The sequence below is a fragment of the Aplidium turbinatum genome, chromosome 12 (genome assembly GCF_918807975.1).
Source record: "Aplidium turbinatum chromosome 12, kaAplTurb1.1, whole genome shotgun sequence".
Classification (NCBI taxonomy): domain Eukaryota; kingdom Metazoa; phylum Chordata; class Ascidiacea; order Aplousobranchia; family Polyclinidae; genus Aplidium; species Aplidium turbinatum.
This window is the reverse complement of record NC_137483.1, coordinates 23,047,167-23,062,501: the sequence shown is the minus strand read 5'-3', so window position 1 is coordinate 23,062,501 and position 15,335 is coordinate 23,047,167. Positions and strand designations below refer to the sequence as shown.

Below are 15,335 nucleotides of genomic sequence, written 5' to 3'. Positions count from 1 at the left end.
TAGCTAAGTTTTACAAATGGCAAAGCGTGGTCCTATGGACAAATATATGAAACAGAAACAATGATCAAACGAAAATGATCAAACGAAAGTAATGCTGGAAGCACTGAGGTGACTGAGGTGTTGACTGTAAAAAGAAGTCGTTCAACATTTGTTCGAAAACACGATCGATCCATCGTATTTAAGCTATTTTATAGATGAACAATGGCTTGCTTTGCTAGCTTACATAACTGACATTTTCGTTATTATGAATGGCCTTAACACTTCCGTGCAAGGAAAAAATGCTTCACTTTTTGCAACAGCAGATAAAATTGACGGCATGCAACGAAAGCTGAAAGCATGGAAGATTCGAATCTCAAACAATTGTTACGACATGTTTCCTAAGTTAGCTACTGTTATTGACGATGCTGGAGATAATTTGGACGTAAAATGTGTTCAAGATACTGCCACAGAACATTTGTCAAATTTGGTGGAACGTATTCAACATTATCTTCCGGAACAAAAAGATCTACAAAGAGGAAATGAATGGATTCGAAACCCATTTGCACCAACTGTAAACGTAGAAGAGTTAAATATAAGTGTCGATATAAAAGATAAATTATTGGATCTATCTGCTGATGAAGGTTTGCGAAAATCTTTTGAATCAAACTCCCTTGCAAGCTTCTGGGTCAAAATAAAAGCAGAATATGCGAGACAGTGTACCATGGCTATTAAAATACTGCTTCCATTCCCTTCTACATATCTATGTGAAGCCGGCTTTTCTACCATGAGCTGTTTAAAGGGAAAACACAGAAACGCGTTGGATATCCATGCTCCTCTTCAAGTAGCATTGTTTTCCATTGAACCGCAATTGGATAAGCTGGTTGCAAATAAGCAAGTGCACACTTCGCATCAAAATTCGAAAGACCATTAATAAAAGTGTTTTTTTACTTGTTTTTTTGTGTATTTGTTACAAAAGTAACAATGACTTTGCTTTTGTCTTTTTTTGCAAATTGACCGGGACGCCAAGTGATGGAAAGTGCTCAGCCGGTACACGGCGTAAAAAAGTTTGAGTAGCACTGGCCTACAACGTCAATGTCAATGACTACAACGTCAATGACTGCAGGCTTAAGGAAACCACCTGCCATTTTTTTAATCTTATAGGACACTTTCAAACTGTCTGCTGAGAAAGTTAAACAGTTCAAACCATCTAAATTGTATTGTATCGAGGAAATTAACATGCTTTCTAGTTATTGCAGAAAACCTCGAAATCCAAAGATTGAAGTACCGATTTCCATTAATACGGTAACAGCAATCTGATAGCAAGCATCTATAGTGCCAATCTCAGGTTCTTTCGCAGCCAAGGTAACTTGTCCTTCCACGGGAAGTTCAGATTATATTCCCTTTGTAGTCCCAGAAATCAAAGGACTAAACTTGCTAGGTCGTGATGCAATTTCTTCTTTAGGAATTTATATCAATAAGTTCCGTCTGTCTTACTGTTCTACTTCACAGAGCATCCACTCTAGGGATAGTAGATACCGGGATTGTTAACTACATCCGCTTTTTCGTTCATCCGCCACATTAGAAGGGTAATTTTTTTTTTTTATTTACAAAATAATGTATTTTTTATGGGTTATATAAAAAGAGTGAAGTTGGTTTTGAAGTTATTTAAAGTTTTTAGTTGAAAGCAAGCCAGCAGCAAAGCGTGAAAAAAATGTCAAATTGGCAATTTACCCTTCTAATGTTGGCGGAACAACGGAGTTGCTTGTCCCGGTAATCTACTGTCCCTAATCCACTCGTGCGACAAGCCTGATAAGAATCTGGAGAAAGCATGCTCCCTCTTACGTAACGAGTTCAAAGATGTGTTTAAGCCGTGGCCTACAAAAATAGATGGTCTGGACACCGTGCACAAGCCTTCAGAACTGAAGGCTGAAGTCTGTTAAATAATGAAAAGCGTACTTTGGTTGGATATTCGTCAAGAATGTTCATTCAAGCACAATAGTGTTTTTTCTGATAACAAGCAGCTTTAATATAAGAAAAAAAAATATCGTAGCATTTATCAAGCAACATACAAACACAATTCAATAATTTAAACATTGAATGGAATGCTTAAGATGTACTGTACTGGTATTTCCGAAGTTTTACTGATATAATTATCACACTATCAATATTCTTACATACAGATTGCAAAAAAATCGACTGTGTGAAAGCGCATTCTCCAAAACGTACATGCAGATTACATGTGTTAAGTAAGGGCGTCTTCAAATAATAAGCGTAAACAATAACATTAGATGTCAAACGAAAAGAAAACTAAAAAATACATGAAATGGATAATTAGAGCAAACTTTTTGAATGTTTTAATTGTGTATAGTTACAGTCTGTTAACTCCGATGTACAACTGTTGTCTACACATAAAAGTATATTTTCAAAATGGAAAGTGAGGTTGATCATACTTTTCAAACCTAACCTAAGATATTTCTATCCCGGCTTTATCATTTTCAGTTCAGTTTCTTTTGAACTCCTCGGGGTATTCATTAAGCCCTAAGGCATAGTTTTTAATGAATATATTAGACAATATCCGAGAATGTTTCGTTGTTATACCACTGAACTTGTACTGTTTTGCAATTAGCATGAAATTGTTTATACAGAATGACCTACAGAACGACCCTGTTAATCTTTGAAAAAAAAAATCATACAAAACACAGACCATTGGACAAGGGTGTCAACAGGGACAGTCAGTGCACCTCTATCAATGGTGGTAAAATAGTCTTTATATTTCTCAAAATAATAGTAAGTGTTATTATCATTTAATATTGGAATCTTTCGAGCACAAATTGCACTATGTTTAGTTACAACCCACTTGGCTCTTGGAATGCTATCTTTCCACTTTTGTTTCTCTACATCATCTTTTGGAAATTTATACACAGATACTTTGATCTCGGAAGAATCATAATTTGAATTGCAGTAAGGCACACAGAATTTAAGAGGCATTATTTATTTATTTACTGGGTAATCTGTAAAAATACTTGTCTATTAGCAAAAAGGGCTACACTGACTGATGCAGGCCTATCATATAAAGTTTACTTCATGCTATCCTTAAACAGACACTGTGAATTGCCTTAATTTAACCACAAGTCTTCTTTGTTACTTTACTACCTCACTTAAGTTTTTACTGATGATGATGGCGTATGAGCAAATGATGATGATGGCAAAAGTTTTTACTGTGTTCAGCTAAAAACTTTTCAAGAATAATCAGGACACTTAACACACTTTCGGTAGGCTACAAATAGTGATTGTACACAATAAAAATATCTGGCCAACTAGGGCTTTCCAAATAATTTCATTTCCACAATGCCACTACCTGAGTGTATATTATGATAACCCTTCCTACTCTGAAACAACTAGCCTACTAGTTCCTTGTAAACCTTCTCAGGACTACAAAATAACCTCTAAATCATAAATCCTGCTTACAGATACCAACACATTTCAGGTATTCTTTAGCATTTCAACTCTACTTCTGTAGGCTACATGCATCTTTGAGCTTCTGTTAATACTAGTAAATTCAGTAAAAAGCTGCACTTGACTGCACTAGCAGGCCCTAGCTAGCAAAGCTTTTTATTTTATATCGTTTCAATGTCTACCGATGTTGAAACGACGTAAAAGAAAAACAAATTTTATCAGTTCTAGAATGTGACTCAACGACCGCAAGAAAAACCTCCCTTGGGAGACGTTTTTTCTTTATCACAAACTTGGGAGTCAGCCGTCAGTTCTGAAGGCTTGTGCACGTTGTCCAGGCCATCTATTTTCGTAGGCCACGATTTAAGCCCAAACTCGGGTGCTTACGATATTATGAACTAGACATAGATTTTAAGTCTGATGCTAAACCTGTTTTTCTCAAACCCAGTCCTGTACCTTTTGCGCTAAGAGAAGACTTAGCCAGGCCTATGATTCGAGAATTGCACGTAGTGTAAGGACACCGGTTCAGTTTTGCGATTGGAGCACACCGGTTGTCCCAGTCGGTTAAGCCTTCAAACTCTTCAGAAGCGAAGGCCAAGTTAAGCATATGTGGCGATTATTCAGTCACAGTGAACCCTTCCCTGGAGACTCATCGGTTACCCCTGCCAGAAAACTGGATGCACAAGTTGGGTGGTGGGTATGGTTTCAGCAAGATAGACTTGGCTGATGCCTACATTCAGATTCGACTTGGTCCTGACAGTCGAAAACGACTCGCATTAAGCACTCACCGTGGCGTACTTTTACAAAATGTTTTACCTTTTGGCATATCTTCTGCTCTAGGATATTTTCAGAAGATCATGGACGACCTTCCAGGGGTAGCAGTCTCTTTAGACCACATTCTTCTTGTTAGTGGCACTACTGCTGAGGAGCATCTCCAGAGTCTGACTGCTCCTAGAACGACTTCCCTCAAAGGGCCTGAGGTGTAGAAAAAACAAGTGTAAGTTTGCACAACCTCAGGTAAAAGTACCCAGAACATATTTGTCGATATCTTGACATTGATAGAGTGATCTGTGCTATCGATACCTTGAATTTTCAGGTCCAGACCTCAAATGTTGCATCACTACGCAAAAAATCTTCAAAAGATCCTATAATTTCCACGGTAATGCGTTTCATTCATGAAAGATGGCCGGCCAAATTTTCTCTGCTAGAACCTTTTGGTAAGTACGCAGACTTTCTTTGTACTTGTTACGGATGTTTACTTTACGATTCCAGAGTGGTCATCCGGTCTAAACTTCGTCCTTCCGTCGTTCATTTTCTTCACGAGGGACATTTCTGCATTGAGAAAATGAAGCAGTTGGAAAAAACTGCCGTTTACTGGCCAAACATCTATTCGGACATAACTGAACTTTGCCACAAGTGTAGCACCTGTGGCGAACACCAACTTCAATCTAAAACCCAGGTTCACTCATGGACTGTTCCAGAGGCACCGTGGAGTCGCCTACACAAAGATCATGCGGTAGAATTCATGGGTTACCATTGCTTACTACCATTGCTTAGCATTGATGCCTTTTCCAAATACCCATGTATTCATGCTACTATCAACGTGCCAGAAGATTTTGCCTATTCCTTACTTTAGTTACCAATAATGCTGATACTTTTAAATCTACATACTTCCAAACTTTCTGTAAGGAGAGGGGATGTTACACATCACCGGTGCTCCTTACCATCCGGAAACCAATGGAGCAGCCGACAGCCTCGTACGTAGCCTACGTTCAAACCAGCACTTCGCAAGTCTTCCCTGCTACCAAGACAAGCCGTATTTGAGTTCCTACAGCAGTATCGACGCACGTCCACTCTGGGTGGCCACCAGGCTGGCATCTCGAAAAAAAAATTTTAAACCATTTATCATTTTATAATTTTGGCCGTCAAATTTTGGGAAATCCCCTAATAAGATACTGCTAAACCACTTCGAAATTGACCGACTTTTTGGAAAAATTCAGAATTTCTCCTTGGGTGAACCAGGGTCAAAGGTCAAAACCAAACAAAAACTTTTGGTTTGCAAATATAAGTAAGCAAAATGGAACATTATTCCAAACTGACAAAAATTAAAAAAAAGATCAAGGAAAATGAGCCACCCTAGTGGCTACTCTCCAAGCCAGCTACTCAATAATTGTCAGATTCAAACCAGGATCGACACGCTTCTCCCCACATCGTCTTAAGTGGTACCCAGACAAAAGACTCGCAACACGGATGCCTCCAAAAAGACAAAACGACTTTAAGCAAGGAGACCCCTGCTACGCGCTATCCTTCAATTCATGACTCTCGCTGGGTTCCAGCAGAATATTTCTGTAATTAATAAAGTAATTTAGCGCTAAGACAGCTGAATATTTCTGGTACGTCTACGGTCTACTTCCACATGGTCCGACTTGGAGGCGTCACATGGACCAATTACAACCTAGCATCCTCGGAGGACCAGGAGCTCGGAGAAACTTCTACACGAATGGTCGACTCCTCCTTAGCTTGATGTGATTCCGACGAGACACCTACTGTCTTCTTTGTAACTTTTGACTCAAGTTCCACATGTGTTCAGTTAAGATTGTATGTTATCAACAAGAAACGGGTTCAATTGTGATGTGGAATAGTCACTGCACACTCTCATTACGGCACGTCTGTCCGATAGATGCGTACATCGTAAAAAGGAAGCCGAACCACGTTTGGAAAACACGAGTTAGTAAAATAGAGAAAAGATTATGAGAGATTGTCGCTCAAGCGTGACAGTGCATCGCAATTATGACATCACGATTGCGTCACAATATATGTTACAATCATCATCATCATTTTCAGCCTGTGAGAGCCCACTGCAGAGTGTAAGCCTCTCCCTTTTCATGCCAATTTACATGATTATGTGCTAGTTGGTATCAATTGGTTGTATTGCATTGTTTGTCAATGTCGTCCCTCCATCTCACTTTTGGATTTCCTTTCTTTCTTTTGGTTTCTCGTGGTGTCCATGTTGTTAATTTTTTAGTCCATCTATTGTCCTGATATCTTGCTATATGACCTGCCCAGGACCATTTTAGTTTAGTATGTTTGTGCTTAGTATATATTTGTGCTTAGTATATCTCGTAATTTCGTTTGATTTCTGATCCATTGGGCAGTCTTTTTATCTCGCCACGTTAAACCCATAATGATTCGTTCATGTGCTCTCTGCATAGTTCTTAGTTTAAGTGTTAATTTCTTTGTAAGGTTCCAAGTTTCTGCACCATATGTAGCGGTTGGAAGGATGCATTGATCGTAGACTTGTTTCTTGAGAGAAAGAGGCAGTTTTGACTTAAATATCGAACTAGCTCTTCCGAAGACTTGCCATCCAAGTGATATTCTTCTTTTGATTTCATCTTCTTTATTGGAGTTGGTTGTAATTTTTCGGCCAAGATATATATAGTGATCAACTTTTTCGATAGTCGCTCCGTCCAAAAGATTATTGCTGCCGATGTCTGCCAGTTTGTTAAACATAACTTTCGTATTGTTAAAGCTCATATGAAGACCAATCTTTTTGCTTTCTGTATTGAGTTCACTCAGCATTGTTTGTAGTTGCATATATTAATTTCCAAAGGATAGTCTAGGAGATCTCCTGACTAAGAAGCAGCAGGCCAGCGATTCTCCATCAAGTATCAGTTGATCATTCTTTATTACAAAAATACATGCTGGACAATCAGCAGAGCCCTATTGGCATATGCATTTCGCTCTAACTGTAGAGCATCATTACTGCCTTATTCAAATAGAATCTTAAAATTTTTAAATAAGAAATTGTAAGAAGATTTTTTCACTGTCTCTTTGATTTTATCCAATCAGAGATGTTCTTTTGAATTGTATTGGCTGTAAAATATGCAAAGTGTTAGACTATCAAGCCATATTTTAAGCCACATCCCAGGTAGCAATAGTCGGCGTGCAGCTGGCGTCATCAGGGCGGCGAGCGCTCACATTGGCGACATCGAAAATCGTTAGCTGTAGGACAGCGCCTCACTGGCGAATATCGTCATGATTTTTTTTCTTTAAAGTCATGACGATATTCGCCAGTCAGGCGCTGTCCTACAGCTAACGATTTTCGATGTCGCCAATGTGAGCGTTTTCTGCTAGCTCTGCGCCGTCGACTTTCGAGCGAGAGACGCGCTTTCGATTTTCGCTCGCTTTCCGCTGGCAGCGCGCCGTCGAGTTTCGTCAGAAGGTGTTGGTTTCGTACGAAAGGCCGAGCTTCGCGCTTGATAAGAAAAATTTCGTCATCATACCGTTTAGTTGCGCTTGATTGAAGTCACGTGCCATTTCAAACACGCGGTTGATTTGATTTGAAGAGCCTGTTTGTCTGATTAATTGTCTTTTGCGCTTGCTCAGTTACTGGGTAGACTGCTGTACAATAAAGCTTACTTTGCACTTATTTTGCTGTACCCGGTTACGCCTACAGCATGTAAGAAAGTGTCGAAAGAGGGAACTGTGTCCTAGTCTATTGTGTTTTAACCTTAATTACATGAAGATTTAAGCAAGCTAACAAACGCTCTCTTTTTGATCTGGAAGAAAAGTTAGAAGAAGATGCGGATGTTTTGGCAGCTAGTGTAAGTCACTGTAGCCTACTCATTTGTTATACACTTTTATGCCACAAGCTACATGTGTGGTAGGCCATGTCGGAATAGGTACATGCAATCCTATTCCGACATGGCTACACCAGCCTTATGTCATGCAACAACCGATCAGTTAAATTCTAACATGACCTGTTGACAAAATATTTGTTATTGCACCTATAAAGTAACTGTTGTCATATTACAGTAGTTACATGTTTGTTTTCGCTTTGCAGGTGGTAACTACAGTAAATCATACTCAAAAAAGATTAGAACCTTCCAGACAGCAAAACCCGTCATTTTTACATTGATGTGACGTCTGCGGACATTGAACCAATGTAAAAATGACAGATTTTGCTGTCTGGGCTTTTAATTATTCAACTGCTCAGTTTCAATTTTTAAAACTTGTTTGTTTTGCTCTAAATGCTTCCACATACATTTTGTGTGCAGAAATAATTTAGTTTGTAAAATAGAATCATGTTTATTAAACCAATTTATGATGATTTTTAAAGAATAACCTAACAATTAATCAATATATAGAACATGTAGTTGTTTTAACTTGTTTGGTTTGAGTTCACGATCTAGACTTCGCTTGTTACCTTGTTCAGTTTTAAACTGACTATTGAGTAACGTGTGGATGTTCATTTAACAGCGATGGAAAATAACAACGGTTGGAGGAAATGATTGTACGGAAACTGTGTGGAGAGTTATGCGACTTTTAATTAATGACTATCTGGCCGCTCAGTTTATGGAGTGGAAAAAACGAAAAAACTGCTTTTCTTGATCTGAAAATAAAAAAGTGTTATTTGGTAAGTTTGTATTTATATAATTGTATATTTAAGTAGTTTTACGAGCTACCGTCAGTAATCAGTGCTGCAATGCTATTGCTAACACCATGCATACTACAGTAGGCTACGATGGTGGAAAATGCCAGGCTTCTTTGTTTTTATGAATGGAAGTTAAATATAAATCAAATCAACTGAGGATTGACAAATTGGAAGATTTATCAAGGAATGGAATATTTTTCTGTAATATAAACGTTAAAATGTGACAACGTCCTGTAATAGATCAGTTTCTACTATTTAGCCATGCCTTCCCAATATCACATGCGTGGTTGTTGTTGCAGGATAAAACACGGGTTTCAGCAGCACCTTATCACAAAAGATGTTTCAATAATGCTGAGTATTATCACTGATGAATTATATTAAACCCCCTCCCCCACCGATGTGACGCTAACGTAACGCTTTACATACCTTCCCCCCGTCGCAGGCGTTACGTAATATTTGAACGTTTCCTAATTACAATTTTTTTATATTACTACCCGTCTTGCTACGTCATAGGGGGGTTTATACAGTACATTTAATTGTAATGAACCCCGCTCATGTCCTCATGCAGGTTAAGGATACTTGCCATCGGTTCAATCTCTAATAATGAGTTAGTAGTGTAATTAAGTTGTTGTTGTGAGCGAAATTGTTTTCACAGAGAGCTCATATTGTATTATTACAGATGTGATTCGAAGGGAAGCCAAGGCGACGGACAAAGTTATCAAATCTGCAGTGAAGCGGTATTTGAAGGCGGCTGGTGACAGAAATGAAAAAAAAGCACCGGGCAAACAAAACTTCCGGCGCAGATAAAAATTCGGACGATACATGAACGCTATGTGTTTTTTGATTGTTTGTTGACCTTTTAGTGTTCTCTTTTAACATCTTGCTGCGAATTATTATTTTTGCGTGCCTCTTAATTCGGTTTGCTTCCTTCGTACAGTAGTTGTATTTGGGAAAATCTTATCCCGACAAGCTATTGCCAAACACTGTTGTGCCGTCTATTCACTAATATTAATTCTTGTAGTGAAGTCGAGTTTAATGTTATTAATCATTTAATTAATATGTTTAATGTTGTTATTCAAACGTGTTTTCGGAGGGGTGTTTTGCCGCCAGTCCTAATCCCTAACATTACCCCGAACCAAAGCTCTTTGGCGTCAAAACGACCTGTTCCCATTTTTTTTTATATTTACCTAATGGATGTCGGAACGCAATAATCACTCATGATTGTTGGTATACTGCATGTATCCTATGTGGATTTACATTTTTTTTCACGCAATGGTATGTTATGAGGGTTTGAATTTTGTGCTATCTGGCTTTGAAGGTTGCCAGCATGACAGCCACAACAGATGTGCAAACGAAAATGCGTTATGGTCGTCGTTCAGGCGGCCCTTCCCTATAATTGTGGTTGCCGTGCTGGCAACCCTCAAAGCCAGATAGCACAAAAAACTCATTAATTTGAATTTCCCTGCTGGCTACGCATTAATCTTTATTACATCATAGAGTACAGTGGAAGCAATAGTAGTGTTCTTGATGTTGCTGTGTATTTTTCTTCCAGTGTTGTGATTTTGACGTATTGCAATACCTATCATATATGCTTATATAATTATGATACTGTCGTATGTAGTACACAATTGGTTTCTAACCGGGAGTAAATTTTACTTACCCCTACCCTAGGCCTAAGGTAAATCGTGCAAGCAAACATTTTAATCAAACTCATTATAGTTTGGAAAACCAAGAAAGTTTTTTTTAATAGAATTTTTTGCTTAAAAATTATTGTTTCGCGAAAACTGTCAAAATTCACTTATAACAGCTGCTGGGCTTTTACAAATAATCTCATATTTATAGTCTTTAGCTTTGCTCTCACATGGCTTGGACTTGTAAATTGTTCTGTTATTTGTATTACAAATGATCAGAAAAACCGCCATTCATTATTACTGAAACATTTTTTAGCATTGTGTTACGAAAATGGAGCTGTGGTAAGACAGTGTATTAAAAATCTTCATTGTTTTCGTTGTTTTACATTCTTGAATTGCGTCTCGCTTTATCCACAAAAAGACAATTAATACACGAAATGCTTTAAAAAGTTTTATTGTTTTGTTTTGATAATTTCGCAAACAACAGCTGCTGCTGGTGGCTGAAAAAAAAAGGGCTCCAGCAGGGCGACATTCGTCAGTCCAGCGACAGCGCGCGCAGCCGCAAAAACGTGCCAGTAAGTTTAGCGAAATTCGTTGGCGTACAGACAGCGCGCCGTTAACTAACTTGAGCGACTTTCGCGATCGAGGCGCTTGCGCACAGCCGACTTTATTGTCGAATTTCGCCAGCGTTACGCCGGCTATGCGATGAGCAGATCGGTGGCGGCTGGATGGCGATTGTCGCTGGCGCGTCGCCAATAACTTCGCTAGCGTGGAGCTGGCTAGACGCCAATCTTTGCTACTTGGGATCATCTATCATGTGAAGTGATTTGCGTTACAGGGTTACGCCATTTTGAGATCATCGACAGTCAAGTCATTAATTGAGTTTGTGTCCATTGTCGTCCATTGCTTAAAAAAAATTTCTATTTGAATAAGGCACTAATGATGCTCTACAGTTAGAGCGAAATACATATGCCAATAGGGCTCTGCTGATTTTCCATGTATTTTTGTAATAAAGAATGATTGATTGTTTGTAGTTGTTTAGGTTGCTCAGATATACAGTAAGGATGATGTCATCAGCAAAACGTAAATGGTTTATGTATTCACCATCATTTTTGATTCCTTTTTCTTCCCAGTTAAGTTGCTTAAAAATTTCTTCTAAGGCTGCTGTAAAAAGTTTTGGAGATATTGTGTCACCTTGACGTACCCGTTTTGAATCTGAAATATGTTACAATAGCTGGGCAATAATTTCGACAAATAGCTGGGCAATAATTTCGTGAACAACGGAATACAGGCCACACAATCCACGAAGGTCGAGTCGCTACCTCAGACCTCCAGCTGGCATTCAACTATAACTTTTTATGTTTAATTTGCTGTCTTATTAATTTTTCTTTAGAGAAACAAAACAAAGTAGGCTAACCTTAGCTGGTTTAACATAAAGTATTACACACAAAAAATAATACTTAATTTAAATAACCTCAAACGTTTTCGACACGTACGCAGGGGTGTATTCCTAGCATTTTATTTGGGGGGGGGGGAGGGGGGGCTCTCACCTAACTGTGTTGTTATAGACAAAGTATGTAGCCGGTAAGTAATCGGTGTAACTTAGGTTAGCCAACAATCTTTATCTTTTTTAAAATGAAAGTTCAATTTGTTTTTATTTCTGAACATCATATCGAAAAACAACCCATGGTAGAAGTAACAAAACGTGAAAACGTGGTTGAATCCGAAATAAAATTATAAGCTTGAAATTTGGCCTGGTTGCTACACTGCAATCTCCTTTGCTTTTTCTTTACTGCGTAGGCCTGCACTTGAAAATTAGTGTGCATGAGCTAATTCCAATCTCTTAACTCAATTGTAAACTTATTTGTATGATACAATTTTAAGCAGACTTTAAAAAAAATCGACTGTAGGAAATTGAGGAAATGCATTTCTTGAAATGAGCTCTTGTGTTTGCAGCTTTGCTAGTAGGCCTACTTCAGTTCACTTGAGTTTGTTTTTATTTAATAGCCTAAGAAGAAGAACCAATCAGCTTCCAATGTGACAGTTACACTAAAATCTCATTTAATTATTAACGAACAGTTTAAACAACTTCAAATACAGCAAAAGCATAAGTTGGTGTAAATGAGTTTATACAAAAGAAATAGCCTGTCTGCCGTGTCTTTGGTTTTATGGGCTAAGTTACAAGTAGGCTACCACGACAGTCTTAGATTTTAGCCAGCGTACAGTTTTGCACAGATTTGCGTTCATTCAATGTGGGCAGCTTAGAATGCTTAACTTGAGTATCCACAGCCGATCGATGAGTCTGCAACCACTTCTGAGTTGCCGCAGTGTCATTGCATAAATTATGAGGGGGTCCTTACCATTGATGCTGATGAACAACAACGCTAAAAGAAGAGAAATGGTCTGCCGTGACCTCAGCGGTGTGATGACCAAATTCATTTGCAACAATCCACGTTAGACTTCAGCAGAACTTATAGCAATCCTGTTTAACACTACGTTCTTGAGCAACTTTATCGTATCTGGTACTGTATATGGCAAGGATTGTCAACGTACAATCTAAAATCGGAAGAAGGAGTGATTACAGGAAATCTCTCCTCTATTTCTCGTAAACTCTGCTCCCCTTCTTGCCATGGAACTTCGATTGGAGCAGGCCATAACTCTGGTAGGCTACAATACTTTCCAAGCTTTTCACAGAATTTTTATTGTTGGTGTCCACCATCTTGTTTCAAATGTTGTCAACCAAAGCTTGAATAAACGGATAACGATCAAAAAAAGGGTATTGTCTCTACGTCGAGCTTTGAACTGGTCCAACGTCATGCCTTTAAAGGAGTAGTTTTTTGTACTTCCAGGACTCAATTTCTCAAGGACACAACTTCATCAAACGAATACTTTCTTTCTTGAACAGCCTTCTTTATTTGAAATAGAGAATTAACAGTCCATTTGACGTGACAATTAGCTACTACGAAGTTGTTATTCCTAGTCTGGAGAGTTTCTGACAAAAGCGAAAATTGACGAAGACAATTTTTTAAAAGCGCCAGATCTTCTACGAATTTCTTGGTGATCATTTTGATGCAGAGACCTCTGAACACGGCCCGATCTGTTCCTTTAATATTCTTCCTTTCTGCGAGGGTTATGAAGTGTCAGTTCAGAAAAACCATGCCAGTGAGAGTCGTTAACAGTGTTTCCAACTTTACGGTTTTCCCACAAGTTTGGGCTTGTTTTTTTCGAGCTTGCGTATTTTTTTTAGTTTGGGAGTTGTTTGTTTTTGGGCTTGTTTTTTGGACTTGTTTTTTGGGCTTGGTTTTTGGGATTAGTTTTTGCCAATCAAACTTTTTTTAACCTATTTTTAGTCATTGCTATTCATTGCTTTTTTTTAAGTAGGCTATCGATAGCGGAAAGTCATTGCTTTTTTGGGCACTGTCAAATAGTGAAATAGTCATTGCTTTTTGACTAACGACTTCCAACTCTAAATGACGACACTAATTAAGGACACGACCTAACGACACATATTAGGCTACATTTGGTTTAATACATTTTGTGTTGATTTGTCAACAGCATGATTACTCCCATAGCCTTAGGCAGGAGTGACGAACCTTTTTGAACTCTTTTGGCTCCTTCGAAGCAACCGCAGACCACTGAAAAATGTTTATATAATTAAAGTTTTGGGATATCGCGTCTTCTAATGAAATCAAATGTTTCATAAGTTTCAAAGCGACGCACTTAGGCAACAAGAATTTGCTGAACTCGCGATGCACTAATGACGATTCATGAGATTGACGAAGTTATATTATGAGCTATATGTTGGCACACAGGATCAAAAATCAGTAATCTATATGCTGATTTAATGTTTTTTTTTTTTTTTATAAATTTTGACAAAAATGAATAGAATTTTTGAGACCGTTAAAAATAATATTTCCCTTTTTTCATTTGCAATCAATATTTTATTGTAATCGCAGTCATGGCAAAACTGTGAGTCCTAATAGACTGCTGACTAACGTTTGCATTTTTAAGTGAAGCATTGATCAACAATCCGCTGTCTCAAAACAATTAAATTAAACATAGCCTAATTAGAAGACTTCTCATTTATGTGATTTTTTATAGTCAAGAAAACAAACCTGTGTGCGTTGTCCAATTGTCCTTTGAAATTTCAAATGACGGACCAGTGCGTTGCGACGTACAGTTTGAGAATAACGGTAATACACAAATAAAGAACAAACCACATTTAAATTTTGTAGTTTATCAATTATGCTGCAAACTCGGGAACTTTCACGGACCTCTTAGGGTCCTCGAACCCCCGGTTGCGAACCACTGACCAAAGGTGTTGCGACCGTGACATGTTTTAACATGAGAATCCATTAGAAACGCCAAACTTCTCAAATTTAACATTAAATCCACCAATATGGCAATCTTGTTTGAGCGTTATCTTGTCCGGTCACATTTGGCTACCTGTCCTGATGCTATTATAGCGACATCCACGGGTGGTGTAACAAATGAACTGAGAACCTAAGTTACAAAGAAGTCGAGACACCAATCTACAAAACTGATCAATCCTCGGTAAATATTACAATTTCATTCTATCCCGATGCGGGTGCCTCGTTTGCTTGAATTGTTCTTGTTTGAAACCCAGTCAGTCACTCATTATGATCTCAATTATAACTTAATATGTTTTTACAAAATTATCATATCTTAGGGTTTATTGGGGTAATACGAGTAGGATTTTGGCCAATTTTTATTTAAAAATCCTGTAAAATCTTAACAGATGAAGTGATATTAAAAAAAAATTGCAATGTAACGTTTGATATGTGTAGAATATGTTATATTTACGATATTCAAAAATT

General features: G+C 38.1%; 1 pseudogene; it reads left to right on the top strand.

The window, feature by feature from the left end:
• Positions 1–244: 244 nt before the first annotated feature.
• Positions 245–910, top strand: LOC145780696 (SCAN domain-containing protein 3 pseudogene; annotated as a pseudogene).
• Positions 911–15,335: the final 14,425 nt, after the last annotated feature.